At 40.5% G+C, this 22,853-nt stretch overlaps 1 long non-coding RNA gene across 2 annotated transcripts in view; it reads right to left on the minus strand.

The window, feature by feature from the left end:
- LOC115505042 overlaps positions 1–22,853 on the minus strand; it is a 340,353-nt gene that overhangs the window by 102,024 nt on the left and 215,476 nt on the right. For both annotated transcript variants that reach the window (XR_003965901.1, XR_003965900.1), the window contains exon 5: positions 11,036–11,097. This is a non-coding gene — a long non-coding RNA (uncharacterized LOC115505042). The remainder of the gene's footprint in view (positions 1–11,035; positions 11,098–22,853) is intronic.

Here is a 22,853-nt window from a genome sequence, read left to right on the forward strand (position 1 = left end):
CCCTTGAGTTCAATCAGCCCATTAGACTCAGGTTGTGCTTTTTCTTTTGACATTTTTACCATCTAAATAAAGACTATTCTGGACACAATGTACTGAACCTTTCAATATAACACTGTGATTGGCAGCATTTTTTATTAGTGCAGAAGCCATGTCTCCGAAGTCGAACTAGCCAGGGGTGAGTCACTACAGTCTAGCTCAAGTCCACAATGCCATCCTGCCCCCTCATCCCCCACATGTGCAGACAGAGCTGTGCCTAACCTTCACTAGCCAAAGAAGGCAGAGAACTGGCATAATTGTCTAGATCATAAGGACAAAGCACTTCTCTCGTACACAGGCATGTATCTCCAACAGGCTCTCCAATCAAGCACAAGTAAAATAGCATAAAAAATGGGAATGGAATCACGTCCTATCCACTCTAATGATTTGGGAAGAATATCTGGCTTCTCAACGGAGTCTCATTTTAGAAGTGCAGGAGCTAGTCCCCAGAATGCAAACGCTTCTACTTAAAATGTTCTTTTGACTCAACAAGGCAGCATCTGCATATTGGGGGACCTGCTAGCACAAATTTTTTTCGGAAGAGAAGAAGAAATTTGCAAGCAATTGGTGCTCAGAGTCGTCTCACTTCCCAGTGCCTCAGAGGGAATGAGAGCTGTGGCGGAGACAGGCACAGATGCTGCTCCCAGTGCTTCCTCATTTAGAACATTCAAATCACCAGAACACTGAGACGCATTTATTTGCCACTCTGAAATGTTGGGGTTTTTTTAAGCTAAAAATATTTACTCTTTTGTCGGGCCTTAGAAAACCCAGTTTTGAAATCCCCTTCTCTCCCCTCCCCCATTTCTGTAAACATTCACAACAATTTACAAGCGGTCAAGGATGAACAGATCTATGGACTATTTGGTGGAAACCAACACAGTGACAAAGGTTTCAGAATCTCGTTCTGGTAGTCAAGGAACAGAGTTGAAACTAAAACCACCGCCTCCACAGCTAGTAACAAGGCAAGGAATCGTCACCAGAGAAGCTGCCTCAGAGGCATCAACATACAGCGGAAGGGCTTTTCTTTAATCTCATTTTACTCTGGGGTATGAGCATGGCTAATATCCAAATCAAGACACCTATTTATGCTGTCAAGAAGACAACATCTGCCCATATCAACCTGGAAACTAGAAAGGGTCATGAAATATTGATGAGATTGTAATAATAGAAGGTGACAGTTTGCAGGGTCCAGAAAGCAGAACAATGTAAGAGTGTTTGTGCACCACGGTCCAAGAGGAAACGACACTGTCAATGTTGCACTCCAGTTGCACCCCATATTCAGTACCTGAAGAGCTATCTTCTAGGGGAAAGCAAGGGCAATGTATTCTCTGCACACATCCTGGGTGATTTCACCCACTCTTATAGTTTTGCTTACAGATACATGCTGGGGACTCTCAAACTGAGATCCAGAGCTGCTGGACATTGCCACTTGGATGGCCCATAGACATCTCAAAATTTATAAATCTAAAACCCAACTCAGTGCCTTCTCCTTCATCACCAATCCTTGGACTTCCTTCTTTCTTAACTGCCATAATCAATCAATCAAATTCTATTAATTCTTCCTCTGTAATTTAATTCAAACTCCATCTCCAATATGGGTCTCTCCATCACAAATGCTACTACTTGATTCAGGCCTATCTCATGAATTACGTCGACAATCCTCTCTCTCTCTCTCTCTTTTATCTATCTATCTATCTATCTATCTATCTATCTATCTATCTACCTACCTACCTATCTACCTATCTATCTATCTTGAGACAGAGAGAGTGTGAATGGGGGAGGGGCAGAGAAAGAGGGAGAATCCCAAGCAGGCTCTGTGCTGTTAGCGCAGAGTGGCTCGAACTCAAGAAACCATGAGATCATGACCTGAGCCGAAATCAAGAGTCAGATGCTTAACCAACTGAGCCACCCAGGTGCCCCTCATCAACACTCTTCTAAATGGTTTCTTTGCCTCCATCAATTCAGTCTTCTTCAAACCTCTCACTCCACCATCGAAGTGACTTTTAAAACCACAAATATGATGATATCCTTGCCCTGCAATGACTAATTATTGTCTTCGGGCTAACTCCCAGATGCTTTATAAACTATTCTCCACCCTGCACAACTTATCCCCTCAACCTCATCTTCTCATTCCCCTCTTTGCACTCTATCTTCTGCCCTCCTGGACAATTTGCAGTTCCCTGGAGAAGCTACTCCCTCTTTCTTCACTACCTGCCCTAGCCCTTCTCTTCTCTTTTACCAAATTGGATCCTGCTCATTTTTCCAAACTCAGCTCAGGCACACCTGATCTAGAACATCTTCCCACAGCATTATTTAACATTACATATCAACCATTGTAAAGGATCCCTCTGATTAGGCTAGGACGTTGAAGGTAGGTATATCACGTTGTGTGTGACACATAATGACAGCTCAATAGGAATGTGCTCAAGTAAAGAAATCTGATCTTTTGTAGAGTATGTGGTATTTCTTGTAAAACTTTTCAAGTCCTTTTTGTTTTTATGAACAACTTTAAATTACTACTCATGTGCCTGTTACCTTGATATTGGGAAGAAATCTACCAGGGAGGGCATAAGAAATCCTAATACTAATAATGCACATTTTTCATTATAAAAAAGAATCTGAGTAATCAAACTCTGTGCTTAATCACTCATCATATATCAATTGTAGGACTATTTCCCCCAAGATGAACTGATGCAGGCGAGGGACTAAAATGTCAAAGGAGAGGTCACACTCTGTATCACGGCATACAGCCCCAGGACACAGGCCATGTGACCCTGCCAGGACCTGTGCCCTCTGGCTAACTAGCTTCAGGTGGCTGGTATCATCACAAAGGATGCAACAGTAGTGCAAGCTCTGCCTGACATCAAGCCATGAAGGAAACAGTGGCTAGAAAGCAGAATGAAGCGACAGACTTGCTGTCGGCCTTCACCTTCACGGAAACTGTTCAAAAGTTTACATTTGATTTCCTACTGATACAGATAGGCTCTCAAAGTAAATTCCTTCCATTCCTCTCACAGATGTTCAGTCAGTGGGAATCTATGAAAAACAAAGGAACCTATCTATCTTTTCCACACATACCTACTGTTAGGAAATCTTGAGGGTCCTCTTAGTATTCTGCTGGCTCTACCCACGGTAACACAGCAGGGGTAACCTTTCTGGATCTGACCCTGGGCATCTGGATAAAGTATCGAAGAAAACCACAAAAATGATAAAAACACTTATTTGCATAAAAAAATAGTATATTCAAATGTAGCAAGTTATCTCCCCTACTAATGCCAAGTCTCAGCCAGGGGCTATGGGTCTATACAGACAAGGAACAACAGTTTCCAACTCTCCTTCTTAGGTTAAAAGAGAAACATCCTACCACGAGGATTATTAAATATTAGATTTTTTCATCTGGAGTGAGAATACAATCACTTATTCTGAAAAGCTATAAAAAGAGCCAGTCTACATGCGATGCCAATTGTTGACCTGTCTGAGACAAGGCAATGGATTCTGCGGGCTCTTAGTTTCTCTGCTAGCTGCGTGATTCTATAAATCCTTCTAATTGAAGACTGTCAGATATGCCAAGTGATTTGTGTTTATTTTTCCTCTGAGGGAAAAAAAGGCTAAAATTACTGGCATGTGGCTCATCTGAAGTCCAAGCTTTTGAGAAAGAGAAGGCCTTTCCTCACCTTCTAAATGCCCAGTGGCCATCCTGTGGACTTGACTGACACTGCAAATGAGAGCCAGGAATAGAATTATAAGTCAGAAGAACATATCTGCAGTAGCTATGTATCCTAACATTGACTAGAAACCCACTCATGCCATCAGGTAACCTGGGTTGGTGCATGATAATAACAACAATGTGTTTGTTGCTAAAAATGTAACACTAGGATTTTAATGGAATCAAATACAAAAGACAATGGGAAAAATGAAAGAAAACTGCCCAAATCCATAGAGGGAGGAGGAGAATTCCAGATTCTCCAGCTGTTAGGAGAAAAGAGAGAAGAAGAGGTATCTTAGAGAAAGAATTCCATCGTGTAAAAGCATGACTTTTTTCTTCTTTCTTATTTTGTTATTTTATTTTTTATTTTTAAATTTGAGTATATTTGGCACACCATGTTACATTATTTCAGGTGCACAACATACTGATTTGACAAGTTTATACGTTACGTTATGCTCACACTTTAAAGCTTCATGAGGGAGGCTGTAAATGGCCAATAAAAAACAAAATTCTTAGTATTAGGAGGAAGAGCTCACTAAATTTTAAGACATATTTATGGATGTTTGACCATGATGACTAGAGTCCTACAAAATGTGAAATCATTAATATATTCTGTACTCAGCATTGTATGTTTAATATTGCATATAGTTATTTGGATACCCTTACATCTGTTCAGTAATTACTGGCAATGAGGCAAAGTATCACTGGAAAAATATTCTGCTGTTATGAGCATATATTACTTTAAAAACATAAATTAGAGGTTAAAATATATGTATCTGACAAATGTATATGAAATATTACATCCAACTGGTAAGGGGAATTTGTTTTAATAAATCCTTGAGTTTGTAATGAATCTCCATTTCAGGACTTTCAAAGTACTTTTCTGACATTATTGGTTAATTGCCACAAAAGCAAAATTTGGAAGGCAAAGGAACAAATTCAATTTTCAGGTGAGGAAACAGAGTGTTGACCTGAAATCCCTGGCTCTGCTTCTCCCTCAGTCAGGTGGGGGTTTTGAAGAACAATAACTGAGAGGATGAAGAAGAGAAGACATTCCATCCCTAGGTAACCTGTTCGGCCACTTTCTCCAATTTCTGTGAACTAAGAACCCAGCCTTAAAGAGCACCAGGGATTTGGAAATCCTGGACAAGTTCTTAATCGGCTCAGAAGGTATGACCCTATTTTAGAGATCTGTGCCAAACCTTAGCCTCTCTTATAGTCTGTGCCCAATCATCACACTGTTCCACAACAGCTAAAAACCTCCAGTCACAGAATGGCTAAATAAACTCTAGGAACGCTTTACTGTGAAAGTCTATGCAGCAGTTATAAATAACAACAAAATCCAAGTGTACTGACATATAAAGATCTTTGAGACATATTGCTGTGGTAGAAAAAGCATGTTACACAGTGATATATACATTATGACATTATTAATGTTACGAAACACAAACGACACTATATCTTACATATAACCAGTTTATTGGAAAATCTGATTTATTGCAATACAGATGTGAAATTGCTTTGTTATTTTTTTTTTTCAATCACTACCTTTAACTGTACTGAATCTCCTCCTTCTAGCCCTTAATGATGTGCGGGAATGATCCCATAGCTTTCCAATTACTTTCGCATATTCAACAGCCCAGGTTGGTCTTCTCCATTTATCCTGGTTTAAATAATCTATCTCACACCCTTCGTCCCACCTAGTTCAGCCTGACCCCAGCTGGAGAGACCTGGAATGGGGAGGATGAGGATGGCTGGCTTATTCTTTTGCTGCCCATCTTCCTCCTTCCTCTTCTAGGTCTCTCTCTTCCCTCTAGTGACCAGAAGTAGAGAGAGAGAATTGGGAGTCTTGATGCCATTGAACTGGCCAGCATCTTTTTTGAGAACCATGAGTGATTTCTTCCTGAAACAGATGAAAAGCTCTGTTTTGACCTCTGCTGACCCACTTTCTTAGAGGTTCAGACCTGATTCTCTTGCTGACAGGGTCTCTTCTTGTGGAAGCCAGCCATTTTGGTCAGGGTAATAATACGAATGTTCAAGCTACCTTCCTCCATGTCCACTTGAGGCACAGAAAACTCACCCTTGCCAAACCAAATAACATACAGCTGCTTCATTCTGTCCTCTGTATACAATTCTCTTTTTACCCTGCTTAAATAGGTGCTGAGTGAAGACCAACAAATCCACTCCGTAAGAAGATGTCCAACTAGGGCATTAGAGGCCAGTTTCTTCTTGCAACATTCTTCAAATATAAAAGTGTGGTTCTCCTGGAGACTTTTTCCTTTCACTTGAGTACCTCTTCTGACTCCCCAGAGAGATAAAAGGGAAGACCCACAGCACTCTCTCTAAACCAACAAATCACATTTCACTTCCTTTCTTATACATCTGGAGGAGAGACTTAAAGGGTGATGGTAGCAGGGTCAGTTCTAAAGCTTCTTAGAGAATCCTGCAGGGAGGTTCTCAAAGACACCTCAGCTGCACTCACATTCATCATCCTTTACATACAGCTATAGGTTCATAAAACTAATTGATTGACAGTGTTCTCCTCTGGTAGAGAAATGGGATGATGGGTGATGGTAGATTGACTTTAGGTTGTGGAGTTTTTTTAATGTTTGTTTATTTTTGAGAGACAGAGAGATACAGCATTAGTACATGTGAGCATACATGAGTGGGAGAGGGGCAGAGAGAGAGGGAGACAGAGAATCCAAAGCAGCTTTTATGCTGTCAGCACAGAACCTGATATGGGGCTCAATATCATGAACGATAAAATTATGACCTGAACTGAAATCAAGAGTTGGACGCTTAACCAACTGAGCCACCCAGCCAACCCTGTCTATAGAGTTTTTGTAGAGAGAATGTTTTCACATACTTCATTCATGAATACAAAAGAACACTGACTGATTCTAGACATACCATGGATGGTTTAAACAAGGCAGCCAAAGTTAGAATCTCAATAGCGACCGCCATATTGAGCTACACATCAATGACTCTATACTGGTAGAGCTTCTCCAAGTTTGACTGAGGAGTTGCACTTTCTCCAAGAGAATAACTGGCACGTGGAGCCACAGAACACAGCACAGACTCTTCACCCACGTTGCTGCTAATGGGACACAGACTACAAGTCATTGTTCCCCTCCATGTTCCACCTGCTACAAGTCTGTGTGATCATCTGCTAGACTCTAATGAGAGCAGCAGAAACCCTGCAGGGCGGAAGGGGCAGTCTGGCAAGAGCATACACAGGGAGAAAATAGCCTTGTTCTGCCATGCTGAGTGCCACATGGAGTTACCACTTGTCAAGGTTTCCTGACAAGCATTTAGAGGGCTGAGAGGGGGCTTAGTTAACATGCAAGAGGCCTGGGATACCCTCCTGCATGTTATTGTGCATATCCAGAATAAGAGAAGGTCCCCAAGGCACCTCTATTGGCAAGGAGAGGACGTAATATAGCCAGCTTCTATCAGGGGGGCAATGGGCAAATGAAAGTATAGTTTTTATATCTTTGCCAAGACTGAAGAATCTCAGTAGGTATCTGGAAAGGAGAGGAGTCTACCACCTCTAGCAAGCTTCACTGACATTGGACAGATGACTCAAGATTCAAAAGGGCAGGATTAAAAAGAGAAATCTGAAGGTTTCAGATAACAGTACAAATAATGTGATTCTGGTTCAAGACAAGTTTACTCTAGAGAGTACAGCTCTCTAAAACCTGCCCCAAATTTCCTCCATGACCTGTTCTTTAGCATCAAATTACAAGAGAGCTGTGATCTTTTCGTTTTAGAAATTACAACATACGCTCTTTCATTCTTAGCTTATGATCTGGGTTTCCATTATGCTACCTCTTTGACCCAAGACATAACAAAATTTAGTGTCGGAAAGGAATTTCAGAGGTAACCCAGTACAGCCATCTCATTATACTGATGGGAAAATGGGAGATGTGAAGGTAGCTGCCTGAGGGCTCATGATGTGGTGGCAGGAGAGGCAGTACTGGATCCAGCTCCTCAGATTCCCAAGTCCGTTATCTTTTTGGCCACAAAATGTTGCCCCTAGTGGCACAAAGGAGTAGCTCTAAGAGGTATGATTTACCTTCATGATTAGTTGTTCAACGTCAGGGCTGATGGTAGAGAATAATAAAGTTCCCTAAATGTTTACAGATGCTCACAATCTCATTTGACTACAACTCTGATAATCAAGCAGCAGAGCCATTATGAGGTCCATTTTGCAAATATGGCAACCAAGTTCAAGAGATTATTTGGTTTGCCTAAACTTGCACAGGAACTGTCAGTTTTGACTCTCAGTTTAACTTTACTTCCATATCATCAATCACAAGCCTTTATTTTTTCCACAAAATTTTAACATCATAATTGACTACTTTACACCTGAACTTGATGTTTTATTCATCTCCACATGGATAAACCACAGATCAAGCATGTGCTTATTTTCCGATGTGTCTGCTAGAATTTTATTATGAGAATATGGTGTATTGAAATTAACAGCCAGAAGCCACACTGACTCAAAGAAGTACAATAGGAGCCTGCTTTGCATTTTCTTAACTTGGGCTAGATGCCTTTGGGGAAAGACTTTAGTCTCTGCACACTCAGAGATACAACAGGAAGAGCATGGTCCATGACCTACAGGTGACTGCTTCCAGCATCTTTCCTCTTGCTTCATCCCCCAGAGGCTTATACCTACCTCCCACTCATTGTTCACCCTACATCCACAAAGGCACCCTCAGTTGGCTCTGTGAACAAGTAAAATAGGCTAGCTAAACCAGGCACACCTTGACACGTGGCTTGCTCAGCCTCTGGTGCCTACTGCTTCTTACCTTCAATACACACCACTTGGCCATATTAATTTTTGTCACAGGGGGGAGATTGGTCAGTGAAATCTAAATGGGCTTTTCCTATTTATTGATACAATTTCGTGGCAAGAGCAATTTTCAGAGCTTATTTTCCACTCCATTGAATCCCATGTTACTGCAAATGAATATATTCCTCGGTCAGTGCAATGGCAAAACACAGTTGTAAGTGCTTTATGCTTCATTTGGATAAAGAGTTCAGGATATTACCAAATATAAAAGGAAGTTAAGGGCCATATTTCATTAGAAAGCTGTCTCCCCTGTTAATAAAACCTGATGTTGGTGGTAGATGTGCAAAAAAAAAAAAAAAAAAAAGAAAAAATCAGAGCAGGGACTTGCAGCTCTGGCTGGCATTCAATAAGGCAGTCCGGTGGTTCCAAACACCACCTGAAAAGCACGCCCCCTCTCCAGTCAAACCAATATCAACAGCCCCCAAATCAGGAAGAAACTGGATTGTGAGCTGGATATTCTACAGAAAATTAAAAATCCAAACCCCAGGCTGAGGTATGTTCTTCCTCAGACAATGGCTTTGCTGCCATTAAAGGAAGACTCATGCTAATGCCGCAAAGTGTAGGAGGTAATGGGTAAGCTCTATGGGCTAATGTGTAGTGGCTTTAATAAATGACATAGTGGATGGGCTGCTTGTATTTTATCTGTTTGTTGGACACAGAAAAAGGTAGCACCATCTCGTTTCTCAAATGAGAAAACTTAGGAGCTGCCCTAGGCGAAGTTTAGGAATTCAGACTTTCATAAAAACTAGGTCACTCTCAAATTAAAGGCTTCCCAGTGTCACAAAGGGTGAAGAGAAAATTCCTTTCTGTATCTGGACCCATAACTTAGTCTTTTCTGTACCCTATCTCTATAGTGAATGATCCACATCATAACACACTCCACCAAATTATAGGTAGCTCATTTTATTTAGCCACCAACCCTCGAGAAACCATAGAAGTTATTCACTTTTATAGGTGCTACAAAGAATACCTTCAAAATCTAGGACATGAACATCCCTTTTCATCAGTTACTTGACAGGTACATTAGATCCCAAACTCTACTGTCACTGAACTTCTCTGAAAATTCCAAGTTAAGGTCAAGAGTTCTATCACTGGCTTGACTCTTTCTCATCACCCATTTTTAGGCAGATTCATGGGCCCAGCCCTGCTCCTGACCTCCACATTTCTGTTTCCTGTCTTGGTGATAAACTTTCATCCAAATTTCCATTTCTAATGCTAAAGCTACTATATATCATCAAACTCATTTTTGTGTCACCCAAGAAAGTATGAGGCCTCCTCATGCGTAGACCCGTGCCTTATCCACCCACTTGCCTTGTTTGTTCATGCCAAGAAAGCAGTTTCAAATCCAGGCATAAGCTGACAGTCCATGTCCCAGGATCAATACTCAATGTAACAGATATTGCTATGGAGTGTTCTGAGCCTTGAAACATTCTATTCCAAGCCGGCAAAGTCTAGATTCTGCCTTTTCTCTTGTGCTTACCCTGAAGCCTTTATCAGGTTTCATCTGTACACACATTTTGATTCTGGATACTGAGGTCTTCTTTGGTCGTGTTTCTGCCTGTGCTTTCTGTCCAACTGGGCCTTTTGAATATCAAGCCTGCCCTTCCAACTCAGGCTCCCCGCCTTTGCTATGCCCCCCAGCATGTCCTAACCCTTGACACACTGACCTTGGGTATACAACCTGGGTCTGCTACAAGTTTTCTAAACTCTCTGAAACTTATTTTCTTCATATTCTACCTGGTCTTTACTTAGTGTTCAAACATGGCAGCTGATGCCAAGTCTCTTACATTATTTCCTACCAGAGTCACAATTCACCAGAGAAACACCAATCAGAGTTAACCCTCTGGGCTTCAGAATTTAGGGAGTTTGATTTAGTGAGCTCAGTAGCTTGGAAATACTCACATCAAAGCTCGTTTGTAGCTAGATTTCATTCAGATTTGGATTTAACGCCTACATTCTAGAAAATTTGTATCTTTATTTAGGTGAGACTGTTTGCCGTGAACTTTTCCCTTGAGTTTTAGTTAAAGGCAAAATGTTTTAAAAGTCCAAAGTAATTTTGTCTCAACTAAGAGAAAACAAAACAACTCAGCTATCTTTTTTAATCAAAGCTTGACCAGCACACGCAAAGCCTTCTTTGCAGAGTTAATGTAGATGCATTAACACTGGGTCTCACACATAGTTAGTGCTCAATATTGGTCTCCTTGTTTCTTTTCCCAATTAATCTCCCTAATTATGATTTTCTATTTTTCTTCCTTAACTTAGCCCCTGTGTTGTCTTATTACAAATGAGTGAAGTAAAAATAAGGTCATTAAAGAACTCCTGGATACCATAAACATCTGCCCAGAAAGATCTATCTATAGTTTTAAAGTATTTTTTTCAGTATTCACAAATTCATTAATACACTGTTTCCAAATAGGCATTTATTAAACACTCACCATGTACCAGGCATTTAGCTGTGTTCCAGATTCTCAACATTCTTGACCTGAAGACTTTCTCTCTGTAGGGGAGATGAAGGTATAAGAGATAAATTTCACGCTATTCATTAAGTGTGACAGGACACTAAGATGACTCTTTGATATAAACATATGGAGAGCTCTAAGTTTTTCAAGTGAAACCCAAAGTCACAACTTAGGGGTTGATAGTTTATACACCCCATAATCAACTGTCTTATGTGAGAAGTACTATATTTTCCTGAAGAGCTAGAATGTGTCGAAAAGACTAATGAGAAACGAACATCCATGTGAATGTCAAGGAGACTGGTTGTCAAGATGGCAGGATGGGGCTGAGACCATGAAGGGACTGTGAGCATCAGCAGAGGGGTATTGGTTACAGAGGTGGATGAGCTTCTCCTCAGCAAAGGTGAGCAATGTCAGAGAATGATGACAGACAAAATACCAGAACATTATTTGAATGCTTGGAATTTAGACCACCTTTGGTAAGGAAAAGAAGAAAAAAATCCTAAACTGACTATTTATACAAAAAATCTGAGGAGGAAAATGGTATTAAAAGACTTTGTCTATCTTAAACAGGTAAGATTAAAATTCCTCCCATTGGTGGATGTTCAGACTCAAGATTTAAGGTAAATTCAGATATAAGGATATAAAGCTCAATTTGCACAATGGAGTCTGTAATTATGAAATCCACACCATCTACATACATAATCATAGTGTTTTTTAATATAAGAGATGGTGAACACTTTGGAAGAAAGATATGGTCTTGTTCACCTTCTGAAGAGTGAACAGAGTATAGATTTTGGGAATAAGTTCATATGATGTTTGAGTTTTAGCTCTGTTCATTTGTTGGCTGTATAAACTTTTGGAATCTCTATTTCCTCATCTGCAAACTATGGATCATGTAAGTTACCATATATCAAGGATGTTATGAAGATTTAATTAATGTGTGGGAGATATCTGGTACTCAATCCGTTAATGTTTTCTTTTTCCCCTGTATCTTTTCTTTTCCCAGCACATAGCAAAGAACATAACACATACCAGATACTCAATAAACACATGGCTTTCCCTGCCTGTAGCACCCTCCCCACTTGTATTGCCCAGCATGATCCTGGAACAGCATCTCCCTGCTCTTCCCTTAAACATTTCAAGTGGATCTTAATTAGACTCACTGTGTCTTTCAAGTCAAGAATGAATCATTAATGTTATTATTCCCATGTTGTAGACCAAGAAACTGAGGCACAGGATGGTTCAGGAACATCCTCAAAGTAACATAGCTAGTAAGATAGTGGAACCAAGATATGTCCAACTCCAGAGCCCATACCTCTAACCAATTTTCTCTCCTGATTCCAGTTCATCCAATTCCAAGCTCATACTCCTCTCATACTGCCATGCTCCTCCCTCCCACAGATCAGTTTTTCTTCTTATAAATTCCTCATTTGGTTTGAGATAGTTTTGACAAAGTTAAACTTTCAGTTCCCAGGGGAAGAACTTTGTAATTCTGAGCTCTACAAAGCACTATGGCATGCAGCCACCTTTTCAAATTTCTGCTAAATCAGCCAGCAAGCTCTTAGTGAGAACCAATATTTGGTATTGAGTTCTGAAGGATTTTGGAACTGCAACTGAAGATCTTGAGCCACGAAGACAGATGGGACACTGAAGTTAGCCTAATCAATGACATGCAGCTCCCTTAGACTTCTATTTTATCCATGGAGAGTGAAGCACCAGCTCAGGAGCTGTGGCGTGATGGAGCTTGGCAGTCCAACTCAAAGAAAGAGAAGAATCTAAAGACAACCTGCTCTTCGAACAAAAATTTCCTTGGATATTTGATAAGAGATGATAATCAGTAATGTTTCCTTCTATCCCTTAAATATCAAAGTAAGGATCTCTCACCCTCTAAGGCTGGCCACTTCCAGTACAATGCAGACTCCAAGAAAGCAGGGCCCATTGTCCATTATATCTCAAGTGCCCAGCACAGGACCTGACACATTGTAGGTTCTCAATAAATATTCACTGGAATAATAATCAAATGAATTTTCCTTCTTATTTTGAAAACTCTGACTCAGAAATATTGCATTCTGTCTCAGTTGACTCGATTTGGCTGTAGGGGATTGGTAGCAGTGGTGGTGGGAAGGGAAGGGAAGGGAAGGCAAGGGAAGGCAAGGGAAGGCAAGGGAAGGCAAGGGAAGGGATAGGCATTAACCATTACTCTATATCAGGCACGATGTTTCCTCTACATGATATTATTTAGTCCTCATCACAACCCTGTTAGGTATATATTAATACTCCATTTTACAGATAAGAAACTGGATCTCAGGGAGGTAAGGCAATCAGCCCAAGACAGCACAGCCAGAAATAATTTCTAAATCAATGTTTCCACTGTACTTGAGCAGTTTTCATGAAGGCCAAGAAACTGATGGATGTTCATGGTTTGCTTCCTCCTTAACATTGCTATTAGACAGACAGTTTGATCTAATAATCATTCATACTTAGTATAACATTTTGAGCACTTAGTATGTACCAGGAATTGTAGTGCTTTATGTATATTAGTACATTTGATTATTTCAGCATCCTGTGAGGTTAGTGATGTTATTGTTTCTATTTTATGGACAATGGGTAAAAATTTTGAGGCACAACCAATTTGTCTAAGGTCATATATCTAATAGGCAGTGGCCCTCTTTTCATATCCAGGCAGTTTGCTCAGTGCCCCAGCTCTTGGTCACTTTGCTATAAAAGTAGTGCTTTCCCCCCAAATCCCCACCCCTGGATAGTCTACTAGGAGAAGTCTAGGGCTACCAAAGCGTGGTTGGTCTCCACTGCCACAGTGAAGGGTACCCCTAAAGCAATTCATCACATTGTAGACATTAAGTAGCAACAAAGTAACCCTGTCAAATTCTGGGTTAGTTTGAATGGGGTAAGTTCTTGCCCTTTCATATAGGCATATTATTATTATTTTTTTTTAATTTTTTTTTTCAACGTTTATTTATTTTTGGGACAGAGAGAGACAGAGCATGAACGGGGGAGGGGCAGAGAGAGAGGGAGACACAGAATCGGAAACAGGCTCCAGGCTCTGAGCCATCAGCCCAGAGCCTGACGCGGGGCTCGAACTCACGGACCGCGAGATCGTGACCTGGCTGAAGTCGGACGCTTAACCGACTGCGCCACCCAGGCGCCCCCATATAGGCATATTAAATAGGGACTGCTTAGCATAACTTGGTTTGGAATTTTAGTACATTTGGATTGTCATTTCTTTTTTCTTCAGCTTTTTGCTTGTTTTAGTTTTAGCTTTTTAAATTTTTCAATGTTTATTTTTGAGAGAGAGGGCGGGGGAGGGGGGGAGAGAGAGAAAGAGAGAGAGAGAGAGAAAGAATGAATGAATATGAATGAGTGGGGGAGAGACAGAGAGAGGGAGACACAGAATCCGAAGCAGGCTACAGGCTCTGAGCTGTCAGCACAGAGCCTGACGTGGGGCTCGAATTCATGAACTGTGAGATCATGACCTGAGCTGAAGTCAGACACTTAACCAACTGAGCCACGCAGGTGCCCCTTAGTTTTTGTTTTAAGGAAGACTCACACAGTCATTGATTGCACCAAGTTTTATCAGTGCATGCTGATAATTCTGCTCAAAGTCACTAGATGCTCACCTTTAAAGAAACCTCAGAGAATCAATGATGCCGTCTGGCCCACTGGCACATTATACTGTAAAGTGGCTCAGGATGTGAATCAGAAAGAAGAGCTAAAAATCTAGAAGCATAAAGTATCATAGGCATATTCCTCTGAGAAAATAAGAGATGACCAGAGTCAGGTGCAGATGAACCAATCAAAGTGCAGAAGAATCTTCCTTCAATTTCCTCATCTATCCACTTCCCTAAAAACTCTACTGCTGCCCTGCCCTCAAAGCTAAAAATGAAAGTAATCTCTAAACATGAGATTGAAATTTAATTTTCCTGGTGACCTATCTTGTGAATACAATAAATAATACCTTTTTAATTTCTTTATTGTAACTATGTAATAAATATGGGGAATGGCATTTTTCATTCAATTCTCAAGAGTGAGATTTAACCAAATTATGCTGGTCATGTGTCTAAAATTATTCTCCCTTATGGAGAGCTGCTACTTTTTAAAATCAAGGGCAGTGACCAGTAGATGAAGCCTTAGCAATTAATCTGAAATTGAAGAAGAACATAACAGGCAGGTGTTTCCGTTTGAACTGCTCCTATCCCTGAGTCAGGCCAAACAGACACTATAATGAAGGGATTCTTCTTCATGGTCTGTTCTAGTAACACAACTGGAGTAAGAAGAGGCATTCTCTACAAGATAACATGCTACTGCAAGAATTATGAAGTGAACCACAGCCTCGCAAAAACAAAGAATGGCTACTCAGAAAGAAATGTTAGAAATACTAATCCCAGTGAGTACAACAAGCCCAAGACTGACAGGTCTACAAACCCAGCGATATCTTCTTCTCTAGCATCCACAAATCATGTTGAATTGGACATTAAGAAACACTGTTCATGTCTTGAAGTAACCACATGAGTTTGGACAAGCCACTTCACTCCTCTAGGTCTCCTTTTCCTCCTCCATAATGAGTGGCCACTGGATTATTAGATCAGATGGATGATCATGAACCCCCAATTCCTCAAACATAGTATGATTCTAAAGACAAGCATGTTGTTTCATTTACATTGATTCACAAATTCATATTTATTCACATAACTTGAGGGCACTGGGAGATTTTATTTTTTAGCAAAATAATGTCTAAATACCCCAAGGTGTCTCACATTAGGGATCATATTTTGCAGGGCAGATGAGGTTAAATTTAGATTTTGTGTTTTTACACTAGTGATGAATAAGATTCTTTAAAAGCAAAGTGACACGGGGCACTTGGGTGGCTCAGTCAGTTAAGCATCCGACACTTGGTTTTGACTCAGGTCATAATCTCATGGTTTGTGGGTTCAAGCCCCATATCCAGCTCTGCGCTGGCAGTGCAGAACCTGCTTGGGATTCTGTCTCCACGCCCCTCACTCTCAAAATAAGTAAATAAACTAAAAAAAAAACAAACCCAAAGTGATACATTTGGAAAGGGGGTGGTTTGGAAGGATGGAGGAAGGAAATATTATCGGTTCAGATGTACAGGAAGCAAACTTGTAGCTGCCAATGGCTGCCACCAATCAGCAGGTGACCTATATTTGTAATGTATTATTTACTACTCATGTTCGCCCAACCTGTTGGAAGCAGATACATGCAGTTCCTATCCTGAGGAGCAGATCAAGGACAGTGATAAGTAATATTGACTTAAGTCACTGTCATCAGTTCTAACTAAAACATAAGCACTGGGTCAATTTAACAAGCACATCGACCAACACAGCACAATGTCTGCACAAGGGACGTGATGCTATTGAGAGAGGATACAGATTTTTCCTGAAGCTTTGCTGAGCTTTACAAGAGATGGTTTATGGGCAGAGGACAGGGCTAGCTTTGCTGAATGTACAAGATACATGCTACATTGCATACAGGCTTTCTTTCTTACCACGTTACCAACGTTGCTTACATAAGTTTATGAAAATTGGAGGGTTCATTGAGTTAATATCAAGAATTATGAAAGTACTTGAACCCACGAAGAAGACCATAAATATAGCCACTGCTATTCTGAAGTCTAGACTATACTGCTGCAGTGGTCCCTAGTGTGCTATTTGGCATTCCTTTTAATTTCCCTCCAGTTGTAATGAGATAACCAAGGTTTATAATACAGTAAATGTATAATTAAATGAAGATTATATGGCATTCCTGGCAGAACAATTCAAGATGCTGGACTGGCACTACAAAAAACTATGACCACCACCTTGAACACAGTTTTGTTGTTCAGGGAGATAAAATCTATAGCAAAATGGCTCACTTACAAAAGTCCAAGCTGTTAACTCTAGTGTTGATTGGCAAACTTAGCCATTTCAAGCACCTTTTATTCAGTCATTCACTTAACAAATATTTGTTGGAGGCCTACTATGTGTCAGGCACCGTGCAGGGCCCTGTACACAACATACAGCCACATGCACCTAACATTCCACAGGGGAGATAGATAGTAAGCAGACACATTAATACACAGAAAAGTTACATATCAGGATAAGCTCTACACAGAAAACAAGCAAGGAGATGCTATAGGAACAATGGAGAAAGGTAGCATTTTTGGCCTATGTTACAAAACAAATTAGACAATTGAAGAAATCATCTAAGGAAACTGGTATAAGCCTGTTGGCTCCCTTATCTGAACCATTAAGGACACAGTACTAGTAAGATGCCCCTGTGGCTGTCAGGAGGGCTGGGGGAAGGCCTGAAATATAGTCAGCTTTCATGGGGAGACAGTATGATACCCAAGGTGATGAGTCAAAACACCTGGGCTCAATTTTTAGTTCTGCTCATTGCTGACTGTATTTTTGGACAAGTTAACTGCTTCAATTATTGCTTTTCTCATAATCAAAGTGGGATAATACCTGGTTTGCTTATTTCTATCATGGTGGTGTAGGGAATAAATTAATATGAAATTATAAAGTGCTTTGCAAATGTTAGTTGTGTGATTATTAGGTCAACCCTAAGAATATCCCATCCTTTCTCATACCTTCAAGATGCCAGCCATGGAGACATTACCCTGTTTCTTTTCCTCCTGGCTTTATATATAAAATGCCAGGAATATAAACCTTGCCTTCTAGCAAAATGTGTCCTCTGACATATAGTGTGCACAAACTTCAATCTGCAAGCAGAAGAGGGATCTTAAGTGCTCTGCACATCAGGAATTGGGAATATGCATATTAGTCAGTTGTTTGACATCTTGGTGGTAACTTCTTTTCAGTGATCAAGTTATATAAGGAAATAATCAGTAAATAGATAGATTGCCTCATTATGCAAAGTGAAATACAATCTGCCTTAGAAAGGAGAATCATGCCGAGAAGCTTGCTGAACAGACTCTGCCTCCAATTAAGCTCCGATTATAGAGCTGCACTTTAGTTGAAAATCCGTTCTCCAGAATGGCTGAGATTTCAAGGGACACGGTCAACACGATAATAATAATGATACCGTGCTGTTTTCTGCAATTCCTTTTCCCAAGGAACTCAGAGCTCCATCCTGACATTCTCTTGTCTTTTATATTCAAACGCGGTTGGGAGGATGAGGGGTAAAGACTCTTTCTCTCTGTCCTTCTAGACAGAACCAATGGGGGAAAAATATCCTGTAGGGTTTACCTGGGGAGCCAGGTTAGGAATCAAAGCCTGGGGCAGGGGCTGGGGGTGGGGGGTTGTTGTGGGGAAGGGAGGGAACACAGGTGCTTCCTCACCAATCTTCTTGGTTAGCATCATTTAGGTGCTGATGGGTATGTGGTGTTATACCAAGAGTTTTAAATAACAGAGAAGCTGGCTTGGCCTCTGAAACAACAAATATGTCAGTGGGGAAAAAAAGCACCCCAAGAAACACTGAACAAATTTACAAATTTAGTAAATCCTGAGGAATCCAAGGGGCATCTCATAAACATTACCATGTGTCCTATCATCTACTGTCCCACAAAGACCAACAGCATATTATTGCCAAATTGCATGAAACTGAAGGTGAGTATCAAGGCATGCCAGTATTTTTCCTTACTGTTAAGGTGCTAAGACGTATTTCTTTCTTAACACTGACTGTAGAACATACCTTGATTTTAGAGACGTTAAAATGTAGAGAGAAATGTGTTTTCGATTAATTAATACATTTGTTGTTTTTACCATGCCCCTAAAAGGACACACAAGAACTAAAGAAATCTCAGGAGATTGTATAGCTAATTTGATAGCAAAACTCAAGGGTCTTCTCCATAAGGAAAAACAAGGACTCTTCAGAAAAGCAGGGGCTTGAAGGTAAATATGAAAGAAGGCTGCAAAATCATGCCGGGTTCAGGGAGGGCACACAACATGAGGACTGCTAACCAAATCCTGGGAACCCAGAATGAGGGGAGTTCCTATGAGCTTAAAGAAAGAAATTTCAGAAGCAAAAGGATGTGTTATTTCACACAGCAGGCAGTCTACATAAGGAAATCATTACCCCTAGAGACAGCATAGACTAAAAAAAAGATAATTTGGTGCAAAAAGGGTTTTAGATAAATTCATGGGTGATAGATCCATAATGGAGTCCATCCTCTATACACTTAAATACTCTTATTAAGTCATCACTTCAGCATTTCCCTTCTGTGCTAAATAATAGTGCTTCCTCTAGCTTTCCCTGATAGTCCCCATTTTCCAATCCTTCAATTTTATCTGTCCTACTTTAAATCAGTGGTCCCTTTTAATGAGTTTTCCCCCTTTTAATGAGTCCCTGAAAACATTATCATGGAAAGTTCAGGTATAACGTAATCCCAAGTCACTATCAGAGTTTAAAGCTCTTTGAGGGCAGAGATGTTTCATTCACCTTTGAAATGTCATAGTACCCAGCAAAGTGCCTGGAATAAATTTCCATTGGATGCGTGTGTGAACAAATAAGTGAATGTGTATACTCCCAGTTCTCTGACACCCTTATTGATACCTAGGTCACCTAGGTCCCTCTGTGTGCATTGTTTATGTGTACCATGGCAGATGTTGGGGCAGGAGCTGGGAGGGAGGAGTGGTTGTTGTGGGAAAGGGAGGAAACACAGGTTTAAGTGTTTAGGGAATATGAAAGCTTAACCTGTGCCCCATAGTCAAGTGTCTGTTCTTGCCATTAGGACACAAGAAAAAAGAACAGAGTAGGTGGATAGGTAGGAAACTTAAGTAGGCAGTGTATATATGTATATATGATTATACATATATATATATACACACACATATGTATATACAGTGTGTGTGTATCTATATATATAGATAGATACACACACACACACATAAATATATGCACTATAGTTTTTCCTATAGTAACAACTCCCTTAAAAAAAGCCAAACAACTATTCCTTGCACAATCTACATGATTTGCAGCTGTCCATGGGGGGTCAGCTGACAGCCTTCTGGAAGTGCTGCAGAAGGAAGTTAACTGAGCTGTCGCTGCACCCTCAGGATTTCTGGTTTGAGAAAATCAGCTGTTCAAAGTTATGAAATACCCCACAGGAGATGAGACTGGAATAGTAGGAGTTGTCTAAGGTGGCAAGTAGTCAAAAATACTAGGAGATAACAGACTTGTAAGATTGGTTTCACTGCCTCTTACAAAGGCTCCCTCTTGGTCATGGAGCAGAGGGTTGGTGGAAGTTCTCTTAATTAGAAAGATCACCATTAACCAGAAGGTGGCTTTGGTGACCTGGGCAGGAATCCTCCAACAAGCCTGAACTGCATTCCAGCAATCCCCAAGTGTGGACTGGTAAAAAGCCTATCAGTGACATCATTTAGGACACACGTAAGGAAAAAAGGGCAGTTAATGCTGCTGTGAATGCAAGGGTCATGTCCCTCTGGCCTCCTTACTCAGCAGTCTAGATTTCTGCTGATGGGGAAATACTAAAGAAAAAATTATTATTCACACACACACACTCACACACACACGAATGTGTATTTATTTCTTCATAGCAGTTTTGGGACCTCTTTTGAGACAAGTTCTAAAACCTCACTTTGACAACAAACGCTCCTTTATGAACATTTGTCTTTTCCCCAGTGATCTGAGTTAGCACTCATCACTGTGTTCTTTATATACCGTATTTATGGAAATGACACCATGTGAGAATGAGATGCTTTATGACTGGTAATCTCTGTCTTGTTAGGTGGGATTTATGAGACCAGAGGGGCAGCCCTCCTCACTGGCCTTGAGCCTGATGTCAACATTTTATACATCTTCCCTTCCTCCTTGTTAAGGAATTGAAGATTCATTTTATCGTGTATTATCTATTGATTTTCCTTTCCTTTGGCCATATTTGCTAAATATTGAAAAAAATAAAGGAGTACTGCTTAAGTGCATCTTTTATAATGTGTTCCTGGATCTGTGTGCATATATCTGTCCCTGTGCACCTGTGTGTGTGCAAGCACCCGTTATGTGTGTACGCACACTTGCGTGTCTGTGTGTCTGAGTGGTTGGGACTACTTGAGGCCACACAAGGGACAAATCCTAGTCCCAAATAAAAAATATTCCATTTCCTCTAAGCACCCATCCCCATTCATCCGCTGTACCCCTGTCAACAGGTTTATAATCTGCAGGAGGCACAAAGGCAACAGCCACCTTCCATTGGATACACTGGCCACATTGCGAGTTTCCTCAACCTTCCCAGTCAGCAAGTACCATTTATCTTCACAGACAATTTGCCTCTACCATCACTCACGGGACATCCTTGTTGCTGTATTTCGCATAGGACAACGACAAATCATTTGGTGTCCCAGAGCTTCTAGACAAGGGGTCTGTCTTCTGTTCATGTCAAAGATGGACAGGGCTCAGTCTAGTGGGCCAGAACCAGGAACTGTTCAAAAGACTCATATTTATGGAATATCCTTCAAATGTGATGTGGAGAAAGAGGGGAGACACAGAAAAATGAGGAAACCTGTTGAGACATCAAGGCTCTAATTGCTTGCCTTGACCATCTTTGTAGGGACAAAAACAAATTTTCTACTGTGTGCAAGATACTATTTTCCATTCCCAGAGAGCTTCCATAGCTACTACTACACTAATATAAAATGGCATATCTCATCCCTCAGTTTCTGCATCTGTATATTGTTACCTCCATGCTACAGATGATGAAACTGAAGTGCAGAGAATTTGCAGGGCTGGCCCAAGAGCAATAATGGAGAACAGTGGCAGAGTTTCGGTTCAATCCCCAACACAGCAGTACAAAGCAAGGGCCAGGAGTAGGGCAACAGCACAACACCCTAAGATGCCACAGCTGCCTTCTGCTGACTTCCTCCCAATGAAAGGCCTCTGAGCCTTAGTTACCTCATAAGTGGGATCGCTAATGAGGGTGATTTCTACCTCATATGGGCTGATGAAATGACTGGATGAGATAATGAATGTAGAGCCATAAGCAGCGTACCTAGTCTGTAGTAAACTTACAATAATAGTTGGTATTTTTATTCTTATATTTCATGTTATTATTCTCAAAGAGAACCTTTGGAAGATTCACAGTGTTCCAGGGGTATCAGATGGTTCATTTTGGTAAAATGCATAAAATTTGCAGATGACCCAGAAGAATGGAAAGATAATTTTTCCGTGATAAAGAAACTTAGTATAAAGTTTTTATGAGCTAAAAATGTGTAGTAAAAAAGTAATAGAAAAAATCACCAAATCAAGTATTACCTGGGGCAATAAAAAAATTAAATCAATGTCTTTAATTATATTTGTAAGCTTCTAAATTGTAAAGGTTATTGGGGTCTAGCCTTCCTTGCATACCCTTAAAAATTAATCCTAGTTGTGTTCTATATTCCAATGATGGTGCAAGTATTTTCCTCTGCTTTCATGAAATTTTCTTGCTCTGCTCTATGGCATGGAGCTTTTTGACGTTAAAATCTGGCATTACCCATTTTCAGGGGTGGGGGAGGGCTAAGGAGGTTTCTAGGGAAATAAAGACCAAAATACATATCCTTTAGATTGAGATCATACTTTAGCTTTTGCTGCACATCAACCACACCACAACTTAGAGGCTTATAAACATTCCCATTATTTAAGTCATGATTCTCCCAGGTGGTTCTTTTGGCCTAGGCTGGGGTGGGTTCAGCAAATCTCAGCTAGGATTGTCATATTACACTCAGACTCACCTCTCACAGTACCTGATAGATACAAACAGAAAGCTGATCAGTGTTTTTTACCTTGATGGATTAATGAGTTAATGAATTAATGGGTGAATAAATGA

This window comes from Lynx canadensis, chromosome F1 (assembly GCF_007474595.2).
Source record: "Lynx canadensis isolate LIC74 chromosome F1, mLynCan4.pri.v2, whole genome shotgun sequence".
In the NCBI taxonomy this organism is placed as follows: Eukaryota; Metazoa; Chordata; class Mammalia; order Carnivora; family Felidae; genus Lynx; species Lynx canadensis.